Raw genomic sequence first — 13506 nt, forward strand, 5'->3', positions numbered from 1 at the left:
CTTCGCGACTGTGTAGCGCCTCAATCAACTCTGCAGGAGGAAGGGGCAGAGCAGGAGGACTGAGCAGCGGCCGGGCATAAACTTATGCCCGAAACGTCAATTCTCCTGCTCCTTGAATGCTGCCTGACCTGCTGCGCCTTTCCAGCAACACATTTCTCAGCTCTTACCTCTAACATCTGCAGTCTTCACTTTCTCCTAGACCAATTGTTAATGTCTAATATTTCACCCATGATTCTGTGCAAATATGAATATTCTCTATAAACTCACCGGTCACCTCATACGCACGCGCAGTTTGGTTTCTATGCAGAGCATGCGCAGTGTCACATTGGTCAGCACGGGAAGAGAGCGAGACATTGAGATGCTTTCCCCGGCTGCGATCGGTTTCAGAGAGCGGCGCTCAGAACCGGTGTGAGGGAGCCTCGCTCGGAGAAAGGAGCGGAAAGAATTCACAAGTCCCGAAAAAAGGTAAAAGGAACGAAAAAGACCCTCCAGGCCCGGGTAAAAAGGTGGCGGTCTCTGATCAGGGAAGCGGCCCTGGGTCACGGCCGCCATTTGTTTGAGGGAAGAGAGAGAGTGGGCCTCAGGGCCGCCATCTTGAGAAGGTCAATGTGCCGGAGGGCGGGGCTATCGGGATCTGTAGAACAATCAGAGGAAAGGGAAGACCCATTGTTATTGATTAATTCCTCGAACACAGCATCACTGGGCGATCCTGCAGGAATATCCTCTCTCAGTCCTGCTGTGATGTTTCACCCAGTCAGAACCACCAGCTCTCCTCTCTCAGTTCCCATTTTGTCATTCCTGCTGCATCTGTCCCCTGGAACATTGAGCTGCCTGTCCTGTCCTGTGCCTCCCTCAGCGGTTGTTCTGTAATACCTGTGATGTCCCAGTCCCATCTTAGATTATAAAGTCTTGAATGCACTCTATGGATATTTATTTACATCAGCAATTGTTTAATACTCACTTACAGGATTTTAATTACATCTTTTTTGAAGCATTTAATTCACATCCAAACATTTGCAATGGTGGGATTTGAACCTGTGTCCACAGAACATTTGTTGAGTTTCTGGATAAATTGTCTCACAGTAATGCCACTAGGCCATCACTTCACCTGCTCACAGGCTGCGCATTCCAGTGCAACATGAATCAAAACCCTTTTATCGTGCACAATTGTTTGATCCTGCACTCTGGTGATATCACTCAGTATCTCTGCATGTGGTATCCCTCACTGTGTGGTTCTAATTGCTGCTTCTGTCAGCGTCTCTCACGCTTGCAGCTACTCCAGACCCTGAGCCAACAGAATTCTCCACTCCAGAGAGATGAGGCAGCACGGGCCAGGATTAGAGACTGGGATTTTCCTGTGGGGCTCAATGCCATTCTACATGTATAACCCTCACAGCATCAGTCTCATTTGCCATTCTGCCTATTTCTGTGTCTTCTACAGGTACCCATGGAGTTCCTGACTCAGTATACTTGCCAACTGCTGGTTGGGAAGATGGTTGGTCAATCAGAGAGACAAAGGTCAGGGAGGTCGGGAGCTTTCAATACATTCTGCCGCCAGGTAAGATCATTCCAATGCAGAGAGCAATGAGAGGGCTCCAAACATCAGCTAACAAGACATGAAATAGATATAGATATGGAGGGTGAGTACAGTACAGATATACCCCAGGCTCAGTCACCACTTTTACTTTAAGTTTTGTTTTGTACTGAGACAGCATCAAGAGTTCCCAGTTTGCTCTCCAGGTGTGTGCTGTATTGGTGAGCATCAGGACAACAGAGGGGAAAGCAGGCCTCCCACGAGAGGGTGGTAATGCTTCCTGGGATCTTTCTGTTCCATATTCCCTCTCCAACACTGCTTCTATGGCTTGTCTTGTGGACCAGTGTCTTCAATCATTCTAACTCCTATAACAGTTCCGATATCTATCTTCTCCTCCCCCTCACCAATTATTTCACATATTTAAAACCTCCAGTCCAGTTGACCATTCATATCGCTGTAACTTGCTTCAGTCTCTCCAATATCCCTTGTCTCGATAGTCTCCTCCTCCAACAACTGGAGATACAGGGCCTGTTTCTGTGCTGCATGACTCTTTGGCCGAGGTTTCCGAAATGGAATGAGTCGCATTTGCCTCTGTTGGCCCATATCCCTTCAAATCTTCTCCTCTCCATGCACCTGCCCAAGTATAGTTTCCATGTTGTAATTGTACTTGTTTTTGCCATTTCCTCTGGTAGTCCATTCCATCTATGCATGATCCTCAGTGGAAAATGTTGCCCTCAGCTCCCTCTTTAAATACTTGCTCTGTCACCTCACTTTTTTGCCTATAGCTTTGGACTCACCTACCCTTGGCTATTCACCTTACTTAGGCCCTACATGGTTTCATAAACCTTTATAAGGTCACCCCGTGGCCTCCTCTGCCCAGGAGAAATATTGACGACAATGTTACAAATATCTCCAACTCATGTACTCAATGCTCTGACCAATGAAGACAAATGTGCCAAATGCTGCTTTCCCAACTCTGTCCACTTGTGGTGCCACTTCCAACTACCACTGTAACTGCACTCCTTGGTCTCTCTTTGTTTGACAACACTGTCCAGGGCCCGAACATTAACTGTGTTAGTCCTCCCTGGTTTTTCTTAACTAAATCCAACACCTGAATTAAATTCTATCTTTCATTCCTTGGCCCACTGGCCCAGTTGATTAACATCCCCTTTGTTAACTATATTCCCTGCCCACTTATCCACTAATCTTGGTATCCGCAAATATACTAACAGGGACTGCTATATTTTCACTCAGATTGCTTATGTAAATGGTGCACCAATCCTGAAAACATACTGCTGGTCAGAGGCCTCCAGTCTGAACAGCAATCCTCTCCCACCACCCTCTGTCTCCCACTGTCATCCCATTGTGTATACAGTTGGTGAGCTCTACCCTTACTGACCAATGTATCATGCTACACCCTGACCAAGGGTTTGCTAAAGCCAGAAACAACTTCTGTTGCTCTGCCTTTGTCTATCTTCTTAGTCACATCTTGAACAAACTCCATTTAAGTTTGTGAAGCATGTTTTCTCACGCGCAAAGCCATGCTGGCTGTCTGTAATCAGTCCTTATCTTTCCCATTACATGTAAGTCATACCTCTCAGAATGACCTCCAACTGACCCACCCTGATGTCTGGCTCATCAGTCTGTGCACCCCTGGCTTTCTCTTGCATCCTTCCTTAATGAGACAACTATATAATCATAGTCAGACAGTCATACCGCACTGTTTGGTTAGTGCTAAACATACTCTAAAACTGATCTCATCCCACCTGCCTGTTCCTGGATCATATCCCTTCAAACCTTTCCTATGGTACAAATATCTCTGCGAGGGGCCCTACAATTTCTTCAGCAGCTTCCCACAGTGTCCAGAGATACATTTGATTGGGTCTTGGGGATTTATCTACCTTTGTGTATTAAAACCTCCAGCACCTCCTCTTCTATAATGTGGACTCATTTCAAGACATTGAGTCATCGAGATGTATGGCACGGAAACAGATCCTTCGGAACAACTCCTGCATGACGTATCTAGTCACATTTGCCAGAATTTTGCCAATATTCCTCTAAATTATTCCTATTCATATATACATCCACATGCCTTTTAAATGTATTTCTATCACCCTCCACTATTTCCTCTGGCAGTTTATTCCATACACTCTGCAGGAACCCGTTGTCTTTTAGATCCCTTTAAAAAGTTTCCCTCGCACTTTAAAGCTATGCCCTGTCTTTTGGGAATCCCAAGCCTGAGGAAAAGACCTTGTCTATTGACTGTATCGATGACCATTATGGTTTTAAACACCTTTTTATCAGTTAACTCCTCAGCCTCCCATATTCAAGTGAAAACAGCCCCAGCCTATTCAGCTTTTCCCTGTAGCGCAAACCTTCCAACCCTGGCAACATCCTTGTTCATTTTTTTTAACCCTTTCATGTTCCACAGTAGTCTTCCTGTGGCATTGAGACCAGAATTGCACACAGTATTCCAATAGTAGTCAGGCCAAGCACTGTTTAGGGTCCCAGTCTTTCTCCACAGTAAGTTCCAAAGTGAAATATTTGTTTCGGATCTTGTAGTTTCACACTTCGTTGGCTTCATTAATCATTTAGGGTACCGGTTTTGTCCCTAGCTCTTCTTTTATTCTTAATACACTTGCAGAATCTCTTTGGATTCTCCTTAACTTTCTCTGCCAAAGCTATCTGATGTCCCCTTTTTGCATTCCTGTTTTTCATTCTCAGTGTATTTCGACAACCCCGATCCTCCTGAAGGGATTCACTCGAGTCAGCCAGTTATGTGCCCCTTTTTTCTTGACTAGAGCCAGTGTTTCCTAATTATGTCAGCATTGAGCTGCACACTAACAGGAACATACTGGTGCTGAACGCTCCTTTTATCTCGGTTTTCATATATTCCTACTTTCCAGACTTCCCTTTACCTGCAAATAGCCTCCCCATATCTACTTTAAAAATACCTGTCTAATACTATCTTGCTCCATTGTATAACTTGAACTTGTGGACCAGGCCTGTCCTTTTTCATCGCTATTTTCACACTGATACAAATGTGGTGACTTTCCACAGTGCCCCCCCAGTAACACCTCAGTCCCATTCCCGACCTTGTTTCCCAAGGGGAGGTCAGGTTTAGTCCCATTCTCCATTGGGACTTTTACATATGACTGGGAGTTTCTGGAACTCACTTAACAAATTCCTTCCATCCAAACGCTTAACACTGTAGCAATCCCAGTCCAGGTTTGGAAAGGTTAAAACCCCCTACCGTTACAACCCTATTACTCTAACAGATATCTGAGATCTCCTGACATATTTGCTCCTCCATTTCCCATTGCCTATCGCTGTAGTACAATCGTAGCAAACTGATGACCAATTTTTATTTCTCAGTTCCACTAATATCGCTTAACTGGGCGATCCTGCATGAATACTCTCTCTAGGTACTACTGAGATGTTTCCCCCAATGAAAAATACCAGCTCTCCTCCTCTTTTGACCCCTGTTCTATCCTTCCTGTAGCATCTGTCCGCTGGAACATTGAGCTGACAGTCCTGAACGCTCCCTCAGCTGTGTCTCTGTAATACCTATGGTATCCCAGTCCCATGTTACCTCCATGTTCTGGATTCATCTGCCTTATCTGTCCGGCCCTTTGCATTTAAACAATTGCAGTCTAATTCATCAATTTTCCCTCATTGTCTTCTGTATTCTTGTCTGCAATGTCTACTTATATTTCTTTCTTGAATATCTGCACCAGCCTCAAACTTCTTTCTGGCCTTCCGACTGTTTGGGGTCACACCCCTGCCAGACGAGTTTAAATTCTCTCGAGCAGCTCCAGCAACTCTTCCCACCAGGATATGGGTCCCCCTCCCGCTCCCAGTTCAGGTGTCTTCTCCCCCCTGTCTCTCTGTGTTGACACCTTCAGACATCCAGGAACTTGTCCACCAAAGTCCCTGTGTTCCTCAGTACTCCAGGAGTACCTAGCATTCATGATATATATCGTTCCCTTATTAGACTTCCCACAGTGCATTATTTCACAGTGATCAGAAGTAAACTCCATCTGCAATTACTCTTCTCAGTTTATCATCTGATCGATATCAGATTGCAGCCTGAGACCATCCTCCTCACTGTGGACAACACCCTCCCCTTTCATGTCATCTGCAAACCTACTAATGATACCTTTATCTTTCACATCCGAGATATTAATATACATAATAACCAGCAATGATTCCTGCACAGATCCCTGTGGAACACACGCTGGGTAAAGGTTTCCAATCACAAAAACAACCCTCCACCAATTGTGGATCCAATTTATCTACTTGCCTTGTATCCCATGGGCTTTTCCATTTTGGACCAGCCTTCCATGAGGGACCTTGTCAAAGACATTAATGAACTCCATGTAAACCACATCATCTGCACTGGCCCCATCAATTTCAGAAGACAGTCCTCAACCAAATCCATACAGACAATCCCTTATGTATTCCTGTCCTTTCGAATGTTGATTCATCGTGTCCCTCAGAATTGTTCCCAATAATTTCCCTCCCCCTGCTGTCAGACTACCTGCTCTGTAATTACATGGCCTATCCCTGCTGCCATTCTTGAACAAAGGAATCACATTACCTGTCTTCCAGTCATTCGGCCCTTCACCTGTGGCCAGCAAAGTATTAAATATATCCACCATGTCCCCAGCAATCTCCTCCCTTACCTCCCATAGCAGTCTGGGATATATTTTATTGTTACTGGGAATTTCTCCACCTTTTTTGCCTGCTCCATTTAACGTATCCTCCTCATTGATCTTAATATGTTCTAGAACCTCACCATCCCCGAGTACAATGCCTTGCTCATGTGGAAATACAGATGGGAAGTATTCATTGAAGACCTTAACTTCTTTCTCTGGTCCCATGCACAAATTGTCCCTTTGCTTTCTAACAGGCCCCACTGCTTAGTTGGGAATCCTCTTTGTCTAACTGTATTTATTAAATACCTTCTGGCTTTTCCTTAACATTATCTGCTAAGGATATTTTGTGACCGTTGTTTGGCTTTCAGTTTTAAGCCCCCCACCCCTCCCGCACTCTGTATATTTTTGAAACTTTTCATCTCTTTTTATTTCACTGTATTTTCTTTATCAAACTCACAATATCGCTTGATCAGGATTCGCTAGATGTGCTGCCTTAGCTGGTCACTCCTCGCAAAACACATTGGCTCTGACATCTTAATGCATCATATTCTACATCTCCCATGTTCCATATAGAGACTCTAATAAGTGTAGTTCCTTGCAGTCTGGACTTGCCAGTCTAATGATAATAACGTCGAGTGACAGTGATAATCTAATGATAAATAGCCTCCCCAAGTTTAGATAGTTAGCTTCTGCAAAATCCTTATCTGTTTTCCATAATGTCTTTGAAGCTAACAGTTATAGTTTCTGTGCTCAAAAAAGCTCCATAAATCCTTATCTCTATCATCTTGTCCAGAACCTACAGCCCACCCTGTCTTTAACATTCTTCAGTCCTTACCAACATCCACATCTGTGTACCTCCCTCCAGCCTCGACAACACATGATATCACAGTAACCTACTCCAGTCCCCACAGCACACATGCATTCACCTATTTACAATGATTGGTTTTGACCATTGGCTGAGATTCTGGATATATAGCACAGTGCTAATACAACCAGGCCATCACGTCACCTTCTCATAGGTTTCGAATCCCTCAGCACTGACACCAGCGGCACCATGAATCAAAACCCTTCCTCCTTGATCCTGAAATCTTCCTGCACACTGCTGATATCACTCAGTATCTCCCCATGTGGCATCCCTCACTGTGAGGGTCTAATTGCTGCCTCTGTAAGCGTCTCACTCTTGCAGCTACTCCAGATCCTGAGGCAATAGAATCATCCAGTCCCGAGAGATGCAGCAGCACAGGCCAGGGGTGTTGACTGTGGATTTCCAGGTCAGTATGGCAATTATTACCATCCTGCACGTGTTTCCATCACCCTAATTTCAGAGTCTGTCTATTTCTCTGTCTCCTGTAGATATTTAGGAAGTTCCTGACTCAATAGACTTCCCAACTCCGCTGAATCCATCTGACAGGATCTCCCTCTACCTAATTTGTAATGCCTATCCATAATCAATTACTGTCTTTTCGAATGTTGATCCATCCTGTCCCTCAGAATTGTTCCAATAATTTCCTTCCCCCTACTGTCAGACTATCTGCTCTGTAATTGCCTGGCCTATCCCTGCTGCCCTTCTTGAACAAAGGAACCACATTAGCGATCCTCCAGTCATTCGGCACTTCACCCGTGGCCAGCAAAGCATTAAATACATCCTCCAGGGCCCAGCAATTTCCTCTCTTGCCCCTCATGGCACCCTGGGATACATTTCATTGGCACTGGGGATTTCTTCACATTTATGCCTGTGAAAACATTAATACCTCCTCCTTATTGATCTTAACATGTTCTCGCACTTTAGCATCCTAACTGAAATCCCTGGCTACGATGTCTTTCTTCTGTGTGAATGTAGATGGGAAATATTCATTGAAGACCTCACCTACTTCCTCTGGCTCCATGCACTGATGTTCGTTTGATTTCTAACAGGCCCCACTGCTTATTTGGGAATCCTCTTACTCTGACTATTGTCATAAAACACCTTGTGGCTTTTCGGATTCTGTGAGAAGCTAGGGAAGAGATTGCAGGACGCTTTGCAGAGATATTTGTGTCATCAACAGCCATGGTGAAGTGCTGAAAGACCGGGGAGTGGCTAATGCTGTTCCATCAGTTCAGGGCTGCAACGAAAAGCCAGAAGTCTACAGACCACTGAGACAGACATCAATGGTATGTGAATTGTTGGAACAGATTTGAAAATCTTCATGTATTTTAAAAAGCAATGGTGGATTATGGATAGTCAGAATGGGTTTATGTGTGAGAAATGAAATCCCACAAACTTGATTGAGTTTTTGAGGAAGTGGACAGGAGGAAGTGTGGTAGATGTTGTCTCTAACAATGTCTTTGACAATGTTCTGCATGGTCGACTGGGAGAGCTGCACTAATGGATACAAACTTGGCTTGATAGTAGGAGACAGAGAGTGGTGGTAGGGATTTGTTGTTCTGAATGGAGCTTGTGACCAGTAGTGCGTGGCAATGATTGGTGCTGGATCGACTGTTTTCCTACATTTATATAAACGATTTAGAGGAGAATATAGTTCGTACATTTATGGGTGACTCTAAAATTGGTGACAGACTGTACAGTGAAGAAGATTGTCTTGGATTACCATGGGATGTTGATCAGATGGGTCAGTGAGCTGAGGAGCAGCAGATGGAGTTTAACTTAGTTAAATGCAAGGAGTTGAATTTTAGTCAGGGGAAATGGAGTATGTTGTAAACAGTTAATTGTGGAGCCCTGTGTAGTATTTTCAAAGAGAGACAGATGGGTACAGGAGAACCGTTGCTTGAATGTGGTATCACAGGTAGAAAGGGTGGGGAAGAAGGCATGTGGCTCCATTTACCTTCATTGGTCAGAGCTTGGGGGAAAGAGTTGGGACACCATATAGTGACTGCACAGGACATTGGTGAGACCATTTATTACCATTTAATGATGATCATAAAAGCATTGATGATCATCAGGAAAACCTCATCTGGTCCACTTATACACTGAAGGGAAGGACATCTGACATTCTAACTCTGTTTGGCTGAGATGTGTTTCCAAACCAACAACAACATTGTGACTCTGAGCTGCCCTCTTGCAATTAGCAATGGGTAATGAAAGCTGGTGCAGCCATTGACACCCACATGCCATGAATGCATCAATAAAAGGACATACTTCCCTCCCTACTTCACAACTTGACACCAGCGTGGAGCTGATTTTTATCCTACAGATTGTGAATGTTTGTGTGTGTGTGGTGGTATGAGTGTTCAGTTCTGTGTGTATGCGTTGGCATCTCTTCCTCAAGCAGAAGAACCCTCCGTTATTGCTGTATCTTTCTCCAATCCCTAAAGCATTCCTAATGTCTGTAACTGCCTTTCGGCCCAGATGTCCTGCTGTTCCTCAAGCTTCTGCCAATATAGAACCTCCTGTATCCCCTCCAGCCCTGTTAATGTCTAGTCGAACCCCAGTGACACTTTTTCTATCTCTATAAACTGTTTTGTGTTCTACAACTTGCTCTGTATTTGAAATTATTTCCCTGTCCCATAACCTTCCATATCTCTTGAACCAACTCCAGCACATATTTATCTTCCTAACTCTGAACCCCTCCTGCCACAATAATCCATATCGGCTTTTTATTGTTATTGAGGCACGTATCACACTTCAGGTGTCTGCCAGCACTTCCAGTACATTCAAGTCTCCATTATTATCTCATTAAAGCCCAATAATGTTTCCCCTTCCTACAACATACCTCTTACTAGGATAACCCTTGCTCTCCCTTTAACACTGCCTCAACATTTTGAAATATCTTTTGTCAGTTTCTGAGACACTCTGCCTTCAGAATTGTTAGCTTTTACTGACTGTCTTTGAAGCCTGTTTTATTCTAATATAATCCTTAAAGACCTGAGGTATTGGTCGTTGATTGATCTTTCTTGCCAAAGTTTGTCTGTGCCAATGGAATATCCTTTTACATGGAACATTACAGCGGCTCTCGATGTTGCGCCGACCTGTCATACCAATCTGAAGCCCATCTAACTCTCACTACTCCATGTATGTCCATATGCTCGTCCAATGACGACTTAAATGTACTTAAAATTCGTGAATCTACTACTGTTGCAGGCAAAACATTCCATACCCTTACTACTCTCTGAGTAAAGAAACTACTTCTGACATTTGTCCTATATCTATCATCCCTCAATTTAAAGCTATGCCCCCTCATGCTCACCGTCACCATACTTGGAAAAAGGCTCTCCCTGTCCACCTCATCTAACCCTCTGATTATCTTATATGTGTCGAATAAGTCACCTTTCAACCTTCTTCTCTCTAACGAAAACAGCCTTTCCTCATAAGATCTTCCCTCCATACCAAGCAACATCCTAGTAAATCTCCTCTGCACCCTTTCCAAAGCTTCCACATCCTCCTTATAATGCGGTGACCAGAACTGTACACAATATTCCAAGAAAGGCCACATCAGGGTTTTGTGCAGCTGCAGCCTGACCTCATGGTTCTGGAACTCGATCCCTCAGTTAATAAAAGCTAAAACACTGCATGCCTTCTTCACAACCCTTTCAACCTTGGTGGCAACTTTCACAGATCTATGTACCTGGACACCGAGATCTCTCTGCTCATCTACACTACCAAGAATCTTACCATTAACCAAGTACTTTGCATTCCGGTTCCTCCGATCAAAGTGAATCACCTCACACTTGTCTGCATTAAACTCAATTTGCCACGTCTCAGCCCAACTCTGCAGCTTATCTATGTCTTTCTTTAACCTACAACATCCTTCGTCACTATCCACAACTCCACCGAATTTAATGTCGTCTTCAAATTTACTAACCCACCCTTCTATGCCCTCATCCAGGTCGTTTATAAAAATGACGAACAGCAGTGGACCCAACACCGACCCTTGCGATACACCTTTGGCAACTGCACTCCAGGATGAACATTTCACATCAACCACCATCTTCTGTCTTCTTTCAGCAAGCCAATTACTGATCCAAATTGCTATATCTCCCGCAATCCCATTCCTCCGCATTTTGTACAATAGCCTACTTTGGGGAATGCCTTGTCGAATGCCTTGCTGAAAATCATATGCACCACATCAACCAGTTTACTCTCATCTACCTGTTTAGTCACCTTCTCAAAGAACTCAATAAGGTTTGTGAGGCACGACCTACCCTTCACAAAACTGTGCTGACTATCCCTAATCAATTTATTCTTTTTTAGATGATGATAAGTCCTATCTCTTGGAACCTTTTCCAACACTTTACCAACAACTGAAGTAAGGCTCACTGGTCTATAATTACCAGAGTTGTCTCTACTCCCCTTCTTGAACAGGAGAAACACATTTGCTATCCTCTAGTCTTCTGGCACTAATCCTTTAGACAATGATGATTTAATGATCAATGCCAAAGGCTCGACAATCTCCTCCGACTTCCCAGACGATCCTAGGATAAATCCCATCCGGCCCAAGAGACTTGTCCATTTTCACACACTGCAGGATTTCTATTACCTCTTCCTTGTGAAGCTCAATCCCACCTAGTCTAGTAGCCAGTATCTCCGTATTCTCCTCGACAACATTGTCGTTTTCTAGAGTGAATACTGTTGAAAAATATTCATTTCGTGCTTCCCCTGTCCCCTCTGACTACACACAACTTCCCACTACAATTCTTGATTGGCCCTAATCTTGCTCTCGTCATTCTTTTATTCCTTAAATACCTATAGAAAGCCTTAGGGTTTACCCTGATCCTATCCGCCAACAACTTCTCATGTCTCTTCCTGGCTCTTCTGAGCTTTCTCTTTAGGTATTTCCTGGCTACCTTGTCACCCTCAAGCGCCCTAACTGAGCCTTCACATCTCATCCTAACATAAGCCTTCTTCTTCCTCTTTACCTGAGATTCCACTTCCTTCATAAACCACGGCTCCCGCGCTCTACAGCTTCCTCCCTGCCTGACAGGTACATACTTATCTTGGACACACAGGAGTTTTTCCTTGAATAAGCTCCACATTTCTAATGTGCCCATCCCCTGCAGTTTCCTTCCCCATTCTATGCTTCCTAAATCTTGCCTAATCGAATCATAATTGCCTTTCCCCCAGCTGTAACTCTTGCCCAGTGGTATGCACCTATCCCTTTCTATCACTAAAATAAATATAACATAATTGTGATCGCTGTCACCAAAGTGCTCACCTACTTCCAAGTCTAACACCTGGCTGAGTTCATTACCCAGTACCAAATCTAATGTGGCTTCGCCCCTTGTTGGCCTGTCTACAAACTGAGTCAGGAAGCCCTCCTGCACACACTGGACAAAAACTGTCCCATCTATAGTACTCGTACACTAGTGTTCCTAGTCAATATTTGGAAAGTTGAAGTCCATATGACAACTACCCTGTCTCTCTCATTCATATCGAGAATCATCTCTGCTATCCTTTCCTCTACAAAACTGCAACTATTCGGAGGCCTGTAGAAAACTCCCAACAGGGTGACCTCTCCTTTCCTGTTTCTAAACTCAGCCTATACTACCTCAGTTGATGAGTCCCCAAATATTCTTTCTGCAAAATATTTTCTTGCTGTTGATTTAGAGCCATATATTTCGATCTGTTTTCCCTGTTCTCCTCTCATTCCCATGTAACTTGTTTTGTTTCAATTTCAGACTGTTGGCTAGACTTGGAGTGGTCACTGTGAAACTTCATAATCTATTTGAATTCCACCTTATCACCCAAAACCCCCAGGCCCCACCCCACTGCTGGCCAAGGACGGAGTGACTCTGATCAAAGACAAAGAAACAATTAATCTACGCTGGGGGAGCACTTCAGAGGCTTCCTCAAACAGGGCTCTGTCATCGATCCGAGCGTCCGTGAAAGTATCCCACAGCATACTATACACCACAGGCTCAGCAATGCCCAGTCCCACACGAAGTTGAGAAGGCTGTCCGCCAGCTCAAGAACAACAAGGCTGCTGGAGCAGACGGTCTCCCTGCTGACGCGTTGAAGTGCAGAGGCACAGAGCTCTTGCAGCTACTTCAGATCCTGAGCCAACATAACTCTCCATTCCAGAGAGACAAGGCAGCACAGGCCAGGGATGGAGCTTGGGATTTTCCAGATCTTTGTGGAACTCAGTGCCATTCTCCATATGTAAGGCTCACTGCATCAGTCTAATTTCCCATTCTGTCTATTTCTCCGTCTCCTACAGGTACGCAGGAATTTCCCAACTCAGTAGACTTCCCAACTGCTGGGTGTCTCGTCCATCACCACATTGCAGATGGTTGGTCAGCCAGAGAGATATGGGACAAACGCACACTGGAGCCTTCAATAAATCCTGCAGTGAGGTAAGATCACTCACAGTGCACAGAGCA

General features: G+C 44.4%; 1 protein-coding gene and 1 long non-coding RNA gene across 4 annotated transcripts in view; both read left to right on the plus strand.

Moving 5' to 3' along the window:
* LOC148149238 (immunoglobulin kappa light chain-like) overlaps nucleotides 1-13506 on the plus strand; it is a 417092-nt gene that overhangs the window by 332284 nt on the left and 71302 nt on the right. The gene's annotated exons all lie outside the window — the stretch shown is intronic.
* On the plus strand, nucleotides 341-13433 carry LOC148149239 (uncharacterized). Of its 3 annotated transcripts, none has more exons than XR_015758073.1 (4): nucleotides 341-465; nucleotides 1442-1558; nucleotides 8107-8343; nucleotides 13344-13397. It is a non-coding gene; the product is annotated as an uncharacterized LOC148149239 (long non-coding RNA). The 3 variants fall into 3 exon arrangements; XR_015758072.1 differs by lacking the exon at nucleotides 13344-13397 and adding an exon at nucleotides 12805-12850; XR_015758071.1 differs by lacking the exon at nucleotides 8107-8343 and having other exon boundaries at nucleotides 13344-13433.

The sequence above is a fragment of the Chiloscyllium plagiosum genome, unplaced genomic scaffold (genome assembly GCF_037043375.1).
Source record: "Chiloscyllium plagiosum isolate Xiang-an unplaced genomic scaffold, Cpla_swu_hap1 HiC_scaffold_9, whole genome shotgun sequence".
NCBI lineage: Eukaryota > Metazoa > Chordata > Chondrichthyes > Orectolobiformes > Hemiscylliidae > Chiloscyllium > Chiloscyllium plagiosum.